Genomic DNA, 14,333 nt, shown 5'->3' with positions numbered 1-14,333 from the left:
AGCACGATTTGGAAAGGTAATTAGTCCAGCTTGGTATAAATCTGAAGAAGAAAAGAGATCAATAGCATGATATATACAGATACAATTTGATAGTCGAAAATTTAATCATAAGCTCACGCGTATTATGTCTGGAATCTGTCGCCCGAAAGCTAGAAAGCGATGGTCACATGGTCGCTACGGAGTACAAGTGCCATCATCATCGTTTTATAGAAGCAGTGGCAGTAAACTTAGAAAGAGAAAAGAAAAGTTCAGCATCCCCCACAAGCTGTAGAATGAATACGCACAAGTACTAGTGGTTCATGATTACAACTTAATGGGCTAATCATGATTTAACGTGTAATGAACATATCTTAGTGAGTAATTTGACGTACAGTTCCATTTCCATAGTGAAAGAATTCCAAATCCTCCAACATTAATCATTTCCATTGTCAGTTCCAACATCTTTTAGGAGTCAATTCATTCATTGGTGTGAATCTTCTGGTGCCCTCGATGATGTCTGTTTTCTGTCGCAGTGATTCGCGCAGATGTGCTTCCCTGGCTTCAATTACGTTCAATTACCTTGGATGATTTTTTTTTTTCACTCTTCTTTTATATATATCTCTATATATATATATTTTTTTTCTGGGGCGTCCTTGTTTTTTCATTTGCGAGTTTGATTAACTTTTGGGAGTTGCGGAGAATGAGAGAAATTGCTTCAGCAGTGTTATTGGCCAGCCACTGATCGAATAAGGCATTCTCAAGCGGTTATACAATAAGCAGTGCAATAATTGGATCAAACTCAAGAAAAGGAGTTTTTAGAGACAAGAGCAACTTAATTAGGTGGTACCTTTTGTAGAAATAAAATATTGCAATACTTCTTTTTTTCTTTTTTGAAATATGATGTATATCAAAATAAAAATATAGTTGAAAAATATATTAACAGAATATTTCTAAAACAAAGTCAGAAAAGTTTTGCCCCAAAAGCATTGGCCAAAAGTTAGGAATGCATAACTTTTTTTTTCCTTTTTTGTGAAATTTGTAGGTTGCGTGATTTGGTACTTGGAGATATGCCGCCCCGTGATCCGTTATTGTGACATAGCTAAGGCACTTAATAATTTATGAAAGTGATATTGTACGATTTTCTGGTCCATCCGTTATTTCAGAGTGCCTTTATGTAGGGTTTGAGTAAGGATGGCAAATAAGGCGGGCACCCGCTTCGCGTGGGGCTAATTGGACAGAGGTACACCCTTCGCCCTATCCCTGTCCAGTCATCCGCTTTAAAAAAATAAATATATAAAATATATATATAATAAATAATTATATATAATAAATAATTTAATTAATTACAAACTTATAATAATATTATTATTAGTTATATGTATTATATAATGTATATTAGTACATGTAATATAATTGATATTATCAATTATATTTGTGTACTAATACAAATTATTAATTGGTTATACTAAATTTACTAATACATTTATACTAAATCTCTAATTACACTTAATACAATAACCATTTTTTCTCAAAAAAAAACATAAACACAATAATGAATTAGTGATTGTATTTGTGCCAAAAGTGAAAACTTGACTACTTTAGTTGTATTTATTTCATCATATTAGATTGTATTCAAATAACTTTTGTTTGATTGTTTTTATAAGTTTCAATTATGAAATTACAATGAATAATAATTTGGTGACGTGTTGATATTTTAGTACTTGATTATTTGTTAAATTTTAACTATAATAAAATTATATAACAAATTTTTATTAGTCCCACGGGGGCATCCGTGGAGGAAGCGGGGCGAGGCTGGAGCGGGGGAATTTGTAGGCAGCGGGGCGGGGAACGGGGGAGAGGTCCCCCGCCCCGTTGCCATCCTTAGGTTTGAGTTTGATAGCAGGATAATTATCAGACGGGCCCTTAAAAATTATAGAATTTCTGTGAAAGACATTTTCACCAATTTTTGGACCACGTCAAATAGAGTAAAACATGCCGTGGTCTTTTTTGATCAAATAAATTTACAACTCAAACTTTAAATTGAAGTCACATTTAAAAGTTCACTGCCACTGCTAAGATTTGCTGTTACAGTTAGTACCATTAAGAATGACAGACACTACTGCTCATGTGCATGTCGTCTCTGCATTTATTGTTTCTTTTCGTTTTTTTTTTTGGGTAAGAAAAAGAAGTAATATTAAGTTAACAAGAGTTGTCGAATACAGCCATCCTAGGAATTGCGAGACCCATTCAATCATCTGAATACACAGAACAAATTGTTTGAGGGATGGAATTATTATAGACAACAAAATCAAGAGACTAAACAGCTCCCTCCTTGGCCAAAATGTCAGCACAGCGTACCATTGGCTTCATGAAATGCATGTTGCATATTCACTTGCTGAAATTCTCCTATTAGTGCCCTGCAATCGTGAATAATAGGAAACAGAACATAAGTATTAGAACAACAAATAGTATTAAGGAGATTAAGAATGACAAGGGAATCAGATTCAATCATAAGATGAGTAACATTGTTGTCCAAAGCTAAGCGTAATCCATCGCGAATTGCCATGCTTCAGCACTTGAATTGGTTGCAAATCCTAAATTCCTACTGAACCTTGCTATCCATTTCCCTCCGTGGTCTCTCAAGAGATGTCGAGGTTGTTAAAAACAGCAGCGTCAATAATTAGTTTGGCAAATTTTTTTTTTGTTTTGGTGTTGTGGGGGGGGGGGGGGGCGGCTCTCAGCTTATTGACAACTCTATTTTTAAAGATCTTGGTGACCTTGAAAGATCAACAAAGAAGAATTCAGATGCAGCAGCAATGCAAAAGTAGTTTGATGTGGTTCGAATAGAGCCTTGTTTCTATCGTACCATAAATCATGATCACCAACATGCCGAAGGAAAAACGTAGTCCAGGGCAAGTCCTTCGTGCATATTATCAAACAGCAAAGAATGTTCCTGTGAACTGATTATGACATGTTACCAATCTCTCAGTGGCGGCAATTTGCTACCGTATATGACTTACGGAATGCTGCAAGCATCTGCATGGGATACGTTTGTGATTTCTTGTTTTTTTTCCTCCTGTATAACTGTGTATTTGGTAGAGTGAAGTCTTTTCAGTGATCCACCAATCATTCACGTAAAGCTTCCATGTTGGTCCCAGCTTGGTTTCGTGCGAAATTTTCCTCTTAACATTTTGCTCCCATGCCAAGTCCCAAGCTTGAAATCTACAGCACGGACATTAACCTAATCAAGAAAAGAACTAGTTAACTGTAGCATTTAAATGGAGGAGGACTGTGATTCTCAGGAAAGAAAAGGTGAAGGAGAAATAGATGGACAGTGCAATATACATGGAACTGGAGAATGTTATTAAGAAATAATGCAGAATGAAATTAATTGTCGGGGGCACGATCAATAATTCAGCCAGAAACCCTATACAAAAAGCAAGAAATGACAAAACCCAAACCGACAAGGAGATAAACAAATTTTAGGAGGCATCCCATGCCCCGGGCCAATAAATGGCCCCAATACCAATATGACCAAGATACTCACGAAAGTAGATGGGGTCCGTTGGAACTTGGAAGCATAGGCCATAGTGTTAGAACAAAGTTAGAAACACATTTCCGTAAATAGTAAACGTAAACATCAGGGGATGGGATCTAGCTCCGTCTCTAAAAAGAAGTTCAAACTACCGCAACCTCTCCAAGTCCCAATTATTCAGACATTCAAAACTGTAAAATTCAAGGGCAGCTCTGAACTCTGATACTTTTACTATTTGAGTCGTCATTCACGCGATCGACTTACAACTTTCTCTAGCTCGCCCCCAAAAGTCCACACATCCACAGTAATGGCTAAATTGACCACTGGCACCACAAAAGAAGAAAAAAGAAAAAGGGGTTAACGATGCATGTGATCCTCCCTCTGCCGATGCCGCTTCCCATCCAGCAGCAGCAGGAGTAGTAAATTGTACTCTTTGCCATGCTCGTTACCAACAAAATTTTCTCCTTCATTTCTCTTCCCCGCCTAGATCTTTCTTCTTCTTTTCTTCGTTCGTTGGGTTTTCGGTTAATTACATGCATCGCCCAGGCCCTAAGTCTTTGCATAATTGAAAGAACCTTTTTTTTGGGGGGTTTGGGAGGGGGGGGGGCAGTCATGTCCAGAATTCTAATGGCTCTACCCTGTGACTTCTTCTAATTAAGTTTCAGCTTGTTTACGCATCTTCATAATAAAAGCAGCAGACTTTTTTTTCCTGCCATCTCCATGTTTCTCTCCTGGGTCGACATTCCTTTGGCTTTCGAGTTTGGAGATGTATGAGACTAGCTAGATTCGAAGGACTTCCGTTAAGCGTAAAGGAGAGGAATCGAGGATCTATGCAGCTCAAAAGCTAGATAACCCAACCTAGGCAGCTATTTTTAGCACCAATGTGCCGACAAGAAATGTTCATTTTATTAAATTGGAGTCAATATTTAAAACGAAAGGCAAATTAAATGTAAAAGGATAGCATTACATTACTCTGAAACTTGAATTGATTACAGAATGACTGCATTGCAGTATCATGAAATTTGAACTCCCAAAGACGTCTTGCACCCTTTATGTCAACGTCGGCTTAATTAGCAGGTAACGTACGCTTTGTCTTAACTACAGCTCCGTATTTTTTTGGGTGTTCCCCTCCCCCACAACCCCCACTCCTCCTTTTCCCTTTTGGTCGCAACCAAAAGAAATGGTCCCTTTTGATCGTGGCTAGAGGAGTAAAGGGAAGGGCAGGGAAGAGAGGAAGAGAAAAAGGGAGGAGAAGGAAGGAGGGTGGAAGCAGTGGTAAAGGAGGGAGAAGAGAGATGGTTGGTGGTGGATAGAAGGAAAAATTGTGGTAATTTTTTTTTTATTTTGTGTTTTTATAAATTGTATTTGAAGTGAGTGCTTTTAGAATTTATTAGTGTAGACTGTACAAACAAAAACAGCTTGCGAACAAAAATAGGATGATCCAAACTCCAAAGAGAGACTAAAGTTAGTACATATATCTGTGAGAACCCGTATTTTCCCTAATAATTTTCCTAGGTTTTTTCCCCTTTAATGGCATGTTTTCTGCATTTTCTGGCTTAGGAAATTTTCCTGGTGAATTTTATGAGTAAGTATAGTTTTTAGATGATTTTTCTAGTATTAGATAGTTTTTGAAAAAATTACGGATATATAACGGACGTGGGACCCACTAGTGCGAAAAGTTCAAAAAAAATTCGGCCAATAAGGTTAAATTCCGGATACTGAGTGAAATTTATCGGGTGTCAAGAGATAAGTAGAGGATGAGATCTGATTGATGTGAGAGGGAACCAAAAGGATAGAGATGTTTTAAATGAGTGACAAGTGTCACTTTGTGAGAGGTTGTGACTTGTTGACAACTATTCACCTTTTTTACTTTTTACCCTTGGATTAAATATCTCAAAAATTACCCAAAATTCACTATTTTCTTCACCATTGTGGCCGGCCCTCTCTAGCAAAGAAGGAAGAAAAACTCTTCAAAGTTTGGCATCCATCTAGTGCAAATCATCCAAAGCAATCACTTAGACTTGATTCTACTCCATAAAATCTCTTCTTTAGGTGTTAGTAAGTGGTTTGGTGAAGTGTTTTGGGAAGCTAAGAGGGCAAGCAACTCTCCCTCTCTTGTTTACTAGGTGAGTGATGGTTGAACCTTCTCCTTCACTTAATGAAGCTTAATTTATGCGTAATGGTAGCTAAAGTGATGAATTTGTGGGTTACTTCTTGGTTTTAGATGAATTGGTGAAGTTTTCAATTTATTGATGATTTTTCTGGTTTAATATGAATGTGATGTTGTGGCTGTCTTTGATGATGGGAAATGATGTTTTATGACTCTAGTAGGTGTAAATGATTGGTTGTTGCAAGCAATTTTGGATTTGGAAGGAATTTGAGAAAGTTAGGGTTTTATATCCCCAATTCTGGCCGGTTTTGTATCTCATGGTTAGAGGCCGAATTGGCCTTGGCTTAAAATATGAAAGTTGTAGGTATTGATGTGTTTGAGGTGTCTGTAAAATTTCAGGGCAATTGGAGTAGTGTAGAATAAGAAAAGTCGAAATTACTATTGCTGTTCTGGGTTCATCAGGATGTAAGAACTGCGTCTGTAATTGGTGGTTTTGACTGGAATTGCTTTGGATTTGGTTGTTGAGGTCTTCTGATGAAATGTAGCTTGATGTCCTAGCTACCATATACCTTTGGAATTTCTGGATTTGGACTTGTATAGACTGAGTTGGACTAATTACAGCATAGCGTAATTTGTAAACCTGCAATTAAGGTTCTGGTTTGGTATTTTGCATATTTGACCTAGTTGTGCTAGGATTTGGACTGAGTGACCTTCTACATTGTTGTAGCTCTGTTTCTTAGACGGTGGGTCTTACACCCTCATCCGATAAGCGTAGTGCAATTTGTGCCATTACCGCAAACGAAGGACAAAACTGTTTTTTTTTTCAAGGCCAAGTTAGTTACATTTCTGAAATTTCTGGTTACCTATGATGCTTGTATATGCTTATGAAACTTTATTGGGGTTGTGATTGGCATTACTTTATGACTCGTTATCGAGTCTCATTGTACTTGTTTGCGTGTTCTAGGGCGTGACGGTGTTTCACGACGTACTTTTGACGACGGTGCATGAAACATCACCTACTTGATTGGTGAGTGTACTACTCACATGAATGTTTACAATGTGGCTTTGATATATGTGATTTTAATGCCGTGAAGGCTTACTTGGCCATTGGAATTGGTTAAGGTGAGGGTGTACTTGACCGCACTCACCCCTTTTGATATTGTTAATGACTGTTTACCGTTTCACTGTGATACTGAACTTGATATATGAGTTATTGAATTCCATTTCATGGAAACCTGATTTGGTGTCGTTTGGACGAATATCCAACGGCCTTACTGTGTTACTGAGCTCAACCCCGTTGGTAGTCAAATGAATCGAGCCGCCGAGGGCTTGGTCGTGAAAATTGACATGCCACGGGGACTGTACTGGGGAATCTTGTAGTAATGAGACTCTTGATTCCGGTAAACTCGAGTATTACCAAAAGCTACTGATTGGAGTGCGGGCCCGGTTGGGGTATGTTGGGTGGAAGGAATGGAAATGAAGTGAGGTCTACGGTTGGTACTCTTAAACATTGACGGATGGTCAATGAGATTGGATCAAGAATGTAAGCGTGGAAAGGGGCTCTTGAGAGCCGTCCGTATCCTTTTACCGATTTGTTTTATTCCTTAATTGTGTACTTGAAATGAAAGGTTGTGCTATATGCTCTTCGTTGCTTATGTGGTAGTAACTCATTGAGTTTTAGCTCACTCCGTTCCATTTGTTTTTCTTACAGGAAAATGACTATTTTGGGAAAGGTTGTGCTAGTTGGTTGTCAAGTTGAGCTCATGTAAATGTATATTTTGAATAGCTCCTTGAGGGTGAAAACCCTAAGTGTTTTGTTTCAACCAATGGTTGGTTTGTATTTGGCTAATTGCACGTGTATGAACTTGTTGGATATTTTGGTATACCGCTTTGGCTTGTAAATGTTAAGTTGGATTGATGTTTGGTTGAACTCCGGATTCTGACATGGCCGGTACTGTTCATCAGCGGCTTCGATTTTCATTTTTTTTTAATTTTATTTTGTGATTTTGACTTGTTTGCGCGCGTTGGTGTGTTCTGGAACGTATTAGATCGACGTAAACTGATCCGTTAGTCCTGGCGAGAGTTGGGCAGGCAGTCCGCTCACCCCTTTGGTTCGCCTTAGGGGAAGGTGGGGCTGTTACAATATCCATCTTCTATTCTAATTAAAAAAAAAGAATATACTGCTATGAAACTTATGTGGCCGTTAGTGGTGAAACAAAGAACGTAATAGGGTGGGTTGGATATCTCATTTTTTTCAAATAATATTTTATTTGAATTATAAATATATTTGTCAATTCACTTTTTTATATCACATATATTATATTATAAAAAGTGCTATAATAATTATTTTAAATAGTATTTCAAATACTGCTACTATTATAAGACAGCATTATTATCAAAAAAATAAAAATAAAACAGCGTTGGTCTAAGAAAAGAAGGAACACAGGTTAATTTAGAGCATTTTGTTTTAGTACGACATATTCGTCGGTCAATGTGGATGGTTGTGTGTGGCGTTTGGATAGTCGTGGGGGCATCGTGCTACTGTGGAATTGTACCGCACGTGGGGTGAGACTGACAGAAGAAGGGAAGGAAGGGAGGTCGGCCGTATATCCAATTGACATCCCAGCCGTGGGGTACAGGGGAGGAGAGATTGCAGCCGCACGGTACAAGTTGGAAAATGTGCAAATTCTGCAATGCCTCCAAGGCTCCAAGTCCGTCCAGACCGACCCCAACCGCTGTTTTGGACAACTACGACTCGACTACTTGTCCTAGTAGCAAGTATGCGGTGATGGCGAATGAAGTGTTTGGATAAGAGATTGTTTGAGATATTTTTTTTGAATACAGTAATATTTTTTTGATGTAATGTATATGACACGAGATAAAAAAAATAATTAAAAAATATATTGATAATATAGGTAAATAAAATTGTGCAAATAAACACCGTCCAAACGATAAAACTATCCACAACAATTTTGATTAAACTAATAAAACTATCCATTTCAAGTTCAATTTGCATCTTAGCATAACTATGAAGGTAAAATTCAGGGATAATTTGAGAAACCTCTTCTAAGGTTTTCGATAATTTTACTACTCTCCCTTGAGGATTGCAAAATTATATTAACCTTCCCTGAGGTTAAGATTTTGGTTACACAATCAATTTAAGTAAAAAGAAAAAAGTATTGTTAAAAAATCACTTTAAGAAAAGAGATGAAACTTGTATTCTATAAATACCCCTTATGCATGTGTATAAGTTGTATTAATAAAAAATTAAAATAATTTAAAATCATAAATAATTAACACACACATTTCGCTATTCAAAAAATTCATATTCAATACACTAGACAACGCAAATAATTAACAATATTATACTAATAATCACAAGATTTAGCAAAACAAACAACTTATCTCTCTTAACATGAGGTTTGCTATGATTATTGTAATTTTGAATAGAAAATTTTTGAATTTTGCCTTTCTTCTTACTCTTTTCTCACTTTCGCGAAATTACTTTATAACTAACACGACTTTAAGAATTTTAAAGAAAATTTCCTTACAAGCAACCTTTTTTTTGCCTTATATTTTCTTTATTTTGCAAGAGCCTTTCTTCTCATATTTTATACAACTAATTTCTAGTCATTGTCAAGTTCTACCAATAACAAATGTTGCCATTTAGTATATCAATTGGCATTTTTTCGTAGAACGAAGTTACTATTCATCATTAAAGAATTTCCCAACAATTATTTTCTTTAATTAGTGTTATAATTACTCAATCGTCAAATATTAGTTTGTAATAAGACATAATGTCTCATGGTATGTGAGTAATTTCATCCTATGTAATATAAGCAATCGGGCCTACAATTCTGCAGAGGAGTCACTATAATTTTGCAAAATTTAGGAGAGGTCAATGAAATTGTTAAAAAACTCATGAGAAGTTTCTGAAATTATCCCTTAAAACTTGAGCTTGTGATATTAGCAACATCCATTTATGATTGTATGCTTTGCTCGGCTACTCCTCTTAAAATATATAAAAGAAAAGAATTACTTATATTTATACTGTCGGTGTATACACTATCTCGATTAAATATGTAATACGTATGTAAAATTTGGATTTTAAATTCAAATTGAGATTAGTTGTCATACATCAAATAATGATAGTGTATACACTGACAGTGTATAGAAGATTAATTCAAAAGAAAAATGGATATTCTTTCTTATTAATACTAATAAGTAAGGATTAATATGTTATATACATTGTTAGTGTAAAATTTTTTTTACATTAACAGATATAGATGTATGATACATAGATAAAAAGTGAATTTAAATTTTGGATGGTAATGATGTGACATTTATCTAAATTTACTTGTGTAAAAAAAAATTACATTGATAGTGTATAAAAATTAATCCTAATAAGTAATAGTATATACTATTTGCAAGTCTATGCCACAAATTTGAAATCAATTACAAATGAAAATAACTATCATGCATCGAGACCCACTAATCCATTACTATATAAAACATCATACAGATTGTTTAAAGAAAAGGGATGGTCATAATTTTTTTGGGTATGATTTTAGAATTTTTTAAAAAATTTATCATAATATCACTTAACACATTTGAGATTTAAAAACTGTTACTCTCTCTGTCCCATTTATTTAGTCATATTTGGGGAATCTAACTTTTTAAGAATAGTAATTTGATTGTGATGTTTGTGTTTTCCTTTCCAATTTTATCCCCACAAATTCAAAAGTTAAATTTGAATGATAACATGCATATAATTAGAAAGAATGACTGCATTGGAAAGAGAGAATAAAAAGTGTTTTGACCTTTCTAACATAATAATTATTTTGAAACATTTCAAAATGAAAATTACGACACTTTCAATGGGTCTAGAGAGTACTAACTTCCCTAAAAACCTTAAGAACATCTTAAATATTAGATGAAAATCCAAAATTACGTATTTCCTTAAAAAATAAAAGAAAAGAAAGACCTTGTTCAAAACTTCTTATGAATTTTCTTTCTGGAATGATACTTTTTTTTTTTTTTTTTGAAGTTCTACGGAAGGCCTCTTTTCCCCCTACCGTCGTCAGTTCTGCGCACGTGTGACTGAGGAGTCGTCTGTGTGTTTTTTTGTCGTGGCTGAGGACCCCTACCAACAGCCGTTGACCATGGCGTCATCGCTTCACTTTTTTCTCGGGTCAGGCTTGAATAGCAGCATCTGGATTCTGGCCCCAGCGATATGATACACTATTGGATATTCACCGTTTAGTCTTCTTCTTGTTCCCTTCTCTTCTGTTAATCCCCTATACTTTTTTATTTTCTGTCAAATCAGTTAATGCCCTCTATGAAACGCGCAATAAAAAGCACGACAGGAGTCAAGGGTCCTGGAGTTCACCAAATTTTCCAACGTATAATTGATTTGTGAAACAAGTTCAGGGCCTTCCTTTTCTTTTCAATTATTGAGACGCTGAATTTCGAACTTAGCACCTCCGGTAGGCAGCCCAATTAATGGATTTACTAATCCAAGTGGAATGCCTGAGGCAAGTCTCATTTTACGAAATTCAGCTTCAACGGCAAAAAGTCGAGCACATGAAATGTGCATTCTACTTCTACGGCCAGCTTGAAACTGTTTTAATACAAGACGTGGCTCCAGAATGATATGGGTGGTGATCAACGAAAATCAAAGACTTCTTTTACTACGTATTTAAGAGAAATACTTCATATACGGGTCAAAGTAAAAACAGTGCAATCCATAATGTTCTATAAAACGTGTATTTATCTCCTCCAGCCATACGCAAGAAAAGAATTCCTGCACCATCCAAGACGAAGCCATTTTCTTCGTCTGGAAAAAAGTTGTATATCATGCATGGCATATCAGGTTCTGTAACTCATTGAAAGATAAAGGAGCATCTTCTAATTTACTAAATTGTATGCCATATATTAATATCACCGTAGCTCATGGAGAGATGAAGGGAAGATTTTAGATTTGGAGAAAACCAAGACAGCCTTGAACTTCGTAACTAGGTAAGGTTTCACTCCATTAGATGAGGACAAACACGTTGTATAAATATTTTTTTCCCATTATGCATCCGTTCATGTTCATCGGTTTTAATCACAGTGACAGGCACAGCAATGAAGCTAGTACTGTATTAGAAAATCCAGGTTGGGGTTGCCAAATCGACCAGACTTTGAAATGAGACGCTTCAAACTGTAGTCTAGAAGACTAGAACTAGGTTGTTCGTCCATCTTCAGTCCTAAATTTCATGAGCGTATCAGTAGTTTTCCTTTGTAACTCCAGTTTATGATTTCATACATGGATGTGAGAAGTATTATCGATCATAACCACAGTAACTATACAAACAAATTATAACTAGCAGACGAGTAAATCTGAAAATGGAAAAACTCTAGCTCAACACAGTCGTCTTGCGCACGCTGATCTAGTCAACTCGAGCCCCTCTGTGCGTCTGAAACAGTAAAGAGAGATAGGTTATCAGAGAGTTTGTTAATAATTACAACCAATTCATTCATGAATATATAAATTTAACTTTGTATTGATGACCAATTGAGTGAACTAATGCCGAGGTTAATCTTTTGACTAGAAGTTTATTTATACTTAAATCAGTTTTATTTGATTTTGCTGTACTCTTATTCATTTGAACGACTTTAGGCTAATCTCTCTCAAAACCTCCACTTTTTATTTTATTTATTGTTTTCACCAACAAAAAAAAAAGGTCAACTAGCCCCAGTAAATAAGACCTTTACTCACCATTGCGCTTAAAAGTAAATTTTTGAGGTAGGCATTTTATTTTTGTTGGTTTCTACACCCATCATATTGACTTTTGACCATTAAAGGATTTTGATTGAAATGCATTGGCGTGAAAATCCACCAAAACTTGACGTGAAACGTTGAAGTTATTGCATGCGGCTAAAGCTTGAAGTATGATTGCAAGAGTACTTGGTTGAGAGTTGAGACCGGAACAACATATGATCCGATTTGTAATGCACAGCTTTATGTATTTGCAAGCTTTAATTTAATTATCATCAATATTTTTTGGTCCCCTTCTCATTAATATGGGATTTCTTTAGATGCTGTGGTCCGCGCTTCTGATGCACGACAGGCACCATAGCTTGGTCACTAGGGTAAGGTTGATGCATAACGTTATTGTGAAAGCAGAAAGCCTCGTGGTCCTTTCAAAACTGGATGGATCTCTTTCAATAATATATATATATATATTTTTTTTTGGTAATTGAAAATGCATTCAAAGGAAATAAAGCAGTCTACAACATGAGATTAGTTTAGTACAGTCATTCTTGGTGTCGTAACACCTCTTAGATCATCCAAAAGAAATGGAAGAACAAAAACAGGACAATGATAAAAAACTAGGTATTGAATATCACTGCTTCCTCCCCATTTAGCCAGCATGTCAGCACATTTGTTTGCTTCACGGAAATTATGGTAGAAACATGCCTTGCGGGATGTAGTCATCAGCGCCCTGCAGTCATGTTCATGAGTATCAGGTGGATTAGATTTAAGGAGGGAAACAATTAGCATAGAGTCTAGTTCAATTTCAAGATGTGCGATGCTGAGGTCTTTGGCCAGTTGAAGGCCATCTCTTTCTAGTTCAACAATATTTCTTCTTTCCATCCGGGTAGTTTTAGCAGTTACGCGTAGTCTTGAGCTTTAATTAGATCTTTTAATAGCAGGCAATAGATCAATAGTGAAAAAGAGAATACGAAACACGAACGTGACCAGAACGATTATAGGAAGGATTGGAGTTCGTTCATTTTTGGTCTTGTGTTTGTTTCGCTATAAATATTTGGAGAGGGGGTAGGACAGTAACGCGTGTTGCTTGGTTACCTGCTTATAGATGCAAAGAAGGTAAAATTTATAAGAAAAATTAAAAAAAGATACTCCTTCCGTCCCACTTTAATAGTTCTGTTTATCTTTTTCATGTGTCCCAAATTGTAGTTCACTTTTCAATTAAAAAATATAGTTATCTTTTAATTTCTTTAAAATACCCTTATTTAGTGTAGATTGTTATTAGTATAAATTATCTTATTTAATATAGATTGTTAACCTACCCCATTTAATACATTTAGATTTAATATGAAATAATGTAAAAGAAAGATTGATTCTTTGTTGACCATCAATTCAAATTCTCATAAATCATCAATTCAAAAAGTTTCTATGAATAATTAATATAAAGTTGTACTATATTTAATGCGAGGGTATTTTAGAAAAATAACAATCTAAATTTATTTCTCCAATAAAATTAATTACTTTTTCTTAAATTGTGTAAAAAAAATTAGAACTATTAAAATGGGACAGAGGAAGTAATTGAAGAATGTACTGTGGAAAAATTTATGTTTTCGTTTGAATTGCTATATATATATATATATATATATATATATATATATATATATATACAACGCCAGCGGCCAGCCAGCTTCTCCTATAAATCATAAATGGGGGAGAGGATCGATAGTGCAAATGATGGGGTCAAATCTGTGTGTGGAACGCTAGCTAATCCGCCTACGAAGATTTCCAGTGTGTACGTAATGGAGGTAACATTTAATTGTGAAACTCCTTGTGGTCGGACCACGGGATTAATTATGATTCACGACAATGTTCGCCATTTAATAATTCAAAAGATATGTCTTAAATAGCAATGTTGGCCACAACATCAACCCACCCCATGACTTGGAGAATGTTTA

The sequence above is a fragment of the Coffea arabica genome, chromosome 2e (genome assembly GCF_036785885.1).
Source record: "Coffea arabica cultivar ET-39 chromosome 2e, Coffea Arabica ET-39 HiFi, whole genome shotgun sequence".
NCBI lineage: Eukaryota > Viridiplantae > Streptophyta > Magnoliopsida > Gentianales > Rubiaceae > Coffea > Coffea arabica.
This window is presented reverse-complemented; position numbering follows the sequence as displayed.